This window comes from Penaeus monodon, chromosome 14 (assembly GCF_015228065.2).
Source record: "Penaeus monodon isolate SGIC_2016 chromosome 14, NSTDA_Pmon_1, whole genome shotgun sequence".
Taxonomy (NCBI): Eukaryota; Metazoa; Arthropoda; class Malacostraca; order Decapoda; family Penaeidae; genus Penaeus; species Penaeus monodon.
Window position 1 is genome coordinate 46,295,761 of NC_051399.1, and position 5,000 is coordinate 46,300,760.

Genomic DNA, 5,000 nt, shown 5'->3' on the forward strand with positions numbered 1-5,000 from the left:
TAAATAGATAGTATAATACATAGAAACAGATAAATAGATAGACAGACAGAGGTAGATAGATACATAAATGATTATAGATAGATAAATAGATAGAGATATTAATAAGGAAACGGATAGATACTTGGCTGAAAATACGGAGAGATAGATGAAAAGAATGTAAATAAAGTTATTTAACTATATACTGGCATGTAAACACTGTATATCATAGAGAGATACTGCAGTGTGTTTGAATGCTTGATTGTCTCGATCTCTGCTTATTTGCATGCGGAGTTCATTCGTTTTTTTGTTAACGCTACCTGTCATCTTCAATATACGGATTGTCTGATATTTCTTTCTTTTACTCTCTCTCTCTCTCTCTCTCTCTCTCTCTCTCTCTCTCTCTCTCTCTCTCTCTCTCTCTCTCTCTCTCTCTCTCTCTCTCTCTCTCTCTCTCTCTCTCTCTCTCTCACTCGCTCGCTCTCTCTCTGTCTTTCTATCTACCTATCTATCTATCAGTGTATATGTCTATCTAGAGCAAATAGACAAACAGAGGTAGCGAGAGACAAAACGAAATGTGATAAACTGTAATTAAGAAAATGATGGTCAAGAGAATGAGTTTCGCTGTCTCCCTCTCGGTCTGTCTACGAATGCAAGAGACATTTTCCTGTTGCTTTGGCCTTATAATCAAAGCGAAGTTTTCGTTGCAATGAGGAAAGTATGATTAATGAGGAGTTATTCCTATTGCAAGTTTTTGAATAAACGCCGCGTGAAAACTCTACGGACATCTGTACCCACGTTCGTAAAAAGTGAGCAGATAGCCAGGGTGGTCAATAAACTTACGTGATTAATTGTCAGAAACTTTATTGGGTTTATACAAATATGTCTCTTTCTCCATCTGTCTGTATATATGCATATACATACATACATGTATATATGTATGTATATATAATATATATATATATATAATATATATATATATATATATATATATATATATATATATATATATATATATATATATATATATATATATATATAATCTGTGTGTGTGTATGTGTGTTTATAACACACATACACACACACACACACACACACACACACACACACACACACACACATACACACACACACACACACACACACACACACACACACACACACACACATACACATACATAGCCTACATGTATGTATGTATATATAGGTATATGTACATATTATGTAAGAATATATATATGTAAATATATATATATGTATATATAGTTGTATATATATATGTATAAAATAACTGTATATGTATAAAATTATAAAATATATATATATATATATATATATATATATATATATATGTATATATAATATATATATATTTATTATATTATATCTATATATATTTATATATATATTATATATTTTATATATATATATATATATATATATATATATATATATATATATACATATATACACATATACATACATATATCTTACATCGCATCACATGAATCACACAATTAAATTTTTAAGAAATCAATCTTACTTTTTAAAAAAATATTACAAAGTCTTTTATTTGATTTTATTCTGTTAATAGAAATACGCCGGAAACCTCGAGTCTTTCGGCCATCCCTTAGGAAAATAGAAAGGGGGAGAGAGCAGGAGGGAGAATGGAAGATGGGGAAAAGGGGAGAAAGAGAGGAGGAAAAAGAGGGAAAGGAAAGAGAAGGTAAATGAAAAGGAGAAGAAGAAGGAAGAAGAAGGAAGAAAAGGAATGGGAGAGAGATAGAGAAAAGGAATTTAAAAAGGAGAGAAAAAAAGGCGAAGAAAGGAGAAAAAAATACGCAAAAAAAAAGAAGAAAAAAAAGTGAAAAAAAAATTAAAACGAGTTTTTAGACGGAAGAAAGAGGAAAAAAAAAAAAAGGGCCCTCAAAAAAAAAATAAAAGAGAGAGAGAAAAGGAAAAAGGGAGAGAGAGAGAGGGGGAGAGAAAAGAGAGAGAGAGAAGAGAGAGAGAGAGGGGAGGGGAGAGAGAGAGAGAGGGGAGAGAGAGAGAAAAGGGGGGGGGCAGGTAAAGAAGTGAAAAAAGGCTGGAAATAGCCGGGGGTGGGGGGGGGGGGGGGGGGTGTTTTTTGGGGGGGCGGAAAAATTTTACATTTTTGGAGGAAAACTTCTTCTGTAAATCCGGGGGGTTTTTTTTCCCGGGAAGAAGGTTAAGGGGGGGGGGAAAATAGGGGGGAAAAGGGGAAGGGGGAGAGTGTTTTTAATGGGGGGGGGGAAGGGGGGGTAAAAGGGGAGGGAATAGGGGGAAGAAGGAGGGAGAGGGAGAGGGAGAGTGTGTAATGGGGGGGGGGGGAAAGGAGAAGGGGGGGAAGGGGGGCATTAAAGGGGGGGAAAGGGGAGGGGGGGCCCGGAAAAAAGGGGGTGGGAGAAGGAGGGGCGGGGGGAGAGTGTAATGGGGGGGGGGGAGACAGAAAAAAAGGGGGAGGGGGAGGAGGGGAGTGAGAGAGGTTTTGCGGGGGGGAGGGAAAGGGGAGATGGTAGGGAGAAGGGGGGGGGTGAAGGTAGTTATGATTTAGAAATTGTTTTTGTTTTCTCATTCTTTTCCTTATTCATTTTATTCATTTTTTTAAATTATTATTCTCATTCTTCTTCATTTTCTTTATCTCTTGCTTCCATTAACATTTTCTATCTTTATTCTGTCTGTTTGTTTCTCTCTCTCTCTCTCTCTCTTCTTCTCTTTTCTCTCTCCCCCTCCTTCTCTCTCTCCCTTCTCCTTTTCCTCTCTCTCTTCTTCTCTCTCCCCTTTTTCCTCCTTTCCCCCCCCACCTTCCCTCACCCCCCCCCTTTTTTCTTCTTTTCCTCCCTCCCACAGTTATCTTCCCTTCTCAATTTTCTGTTCTTCCTCCATCCTTCCCACCTTCCATCCTTCTCTCCCCTTCATTCTATCCTCTTCGTCTTTCCCTCCATCCTCCCCTCCATCCTTCCTCTCTTCCTTTCTCTCTTCCCCTCTTACTTTCACTCCCCTCCCCCCCTCTTTCCTTCATTTCCCTCTTCCCTCCTTACTTTCTCTCCCTTACTTTCTCTCCCTCTCCCCTTTCTCCTCTTTTCTCCCTCTCCCTTTCTCCTTTCTTCCCCCTTCCCCCCCTTTTTCTTTCTTTTCTCCCCCCCCCTTTCCCCTTCTCTTCTCCCTCTCCCCTTTCTCCTCTCTTCTCCCTCTCCCCTTTCTCCTCTCTTCTCCCTCTCCCCTTTCTCCTCTCTTCCCCCTCTCCCTTTTCCCCTTCTTCCTTTTAACACCCCCCTTTCCCCTCTTCCCCCTTTTTCTCCCCTTTTTACCCCCTTCTCCCTTTCTCCCCTTTCCTTTTCCCTTTATTACCCCGTTCTCCCCCGTGCCCCGGGGAAGGAGGTGGGGAAAGAGGGGGAAAGGGGAAACTAGGGGAAGGAGTGGGGGGGGGGGAGGGGAGGGGGAGGGGGGGGGGGTGAAAGGCTGCAGTGCGAAAACCCCCCCAGGTCGGGTGAGGCGGTTACGCAATGTTTTTTGGGGTCAGGGATGAGGAAAGAGGGAGGGGAAGGGAAGGGAAGGGGAGGAGAGAGAGAGAGAGGAGAGAGAGAAAAAAAAGAGAAGAAAGAGAGAGAGGGAGAGAGAGGGGAGAGAGAGAAGGAGGAGAAAAGGGGAAAGAGAGAGAAGAGGGGAAGGAAGGGAGGGACGGGCAGAGGGGAGAGGGATAGGGAGAGGAGAAAAGGGGGAGGGGGAGAAACAAGAGAGAGAGAGTTTAGGAGAGAGAGAGAAAAAGAGGGGGGAAAGAGAGGGGAAAAGAGAGAAGAGAGGAGGGGCGAGAGAGAGAGAGAGGAGGGAGAGGACAGACAGAGAGAAGGATGGGGAGGGGAAGAGAGAGGGGGAAGGGGGAAGGGAGAAAGAGAGAGAAAAGAAGGTGAGAGAGAGAAAAAAGAAAAAAAAAAGACGAAAAGGGAAAAGGGGAGGGAGTTTTGGAAAGATGAGGAAAAAATGGGGAAGAGGAAGATATAGAGGGAAAAGTAAAGAAAGGAGGAAGAAAAAAAAAGAGGAAGGAGTGTGTGTGCGTGTCTATGTGTGTGTTAGTGTGTGTGTGTGTGTGTGTGTGTGTTTGTGAGTGCATGTACGCATGCATGTGTGTGTGTGTGCTTATGTGTTAGTGTCTGTGTGTGTCTGCATGCATGTGTTGTGTGTGCTTATGTGTTAGTGTCTGTGTGTGTCTGCATGCATGTGTGTGTGTTAATAAGTACGAGTGTCTGCATGTGTCTGCGTTTCACGTTTAGTATAGTTAATTCCGTTGTTTTTCCTCATTATTCACATCATTACTATCATTATCATTGTACTTTCATCCTTATGGCTATTGAGGTATTTACTCCTGATATTATTACAATCGCTGTATTAACACTGATAATATCAATAATTATATTAATATTGATGACTATTATTAGTATTACTATCCATTTCTTGTCTATGTGATTATTTTTCTTATTATTATTATTACTATTGTTGTTGTTCTTGTTGCTGTTGATGTAGTTATTACTATTATTACTAGTTTTGTTATTAATGTTATTGATGTTATTATTGATATTATTATTATTATTATTATTATTATCATTATTATTATGAATATTATTATTATTATTATTATTATCATTATTATTATTATCATTATTATTATTATTATTATTATTATTATTATCATTATTATTATTATTATTACTATTGCTATTATTAGTAGTAGTAGTATTAGTATTAGTAGTAGTAGTATAGTTGTTATCCCTATTTTTATTATTATTATTATCATTATTATCATTATTATTATGATGATCATTACTGGTATTATTATTATCCTTATCATCATCATTATTATTAATATTATTCTTATGACTATTGTTATTATTATTATTATCATTATTTTTTTTTATTATTGTTCCTGTTTTTATTATTATTACTATCATTATTATCATTAATATTATTGCTATTGTTGTTGCGCTTGTTGTTTTATTGTTGTTGTT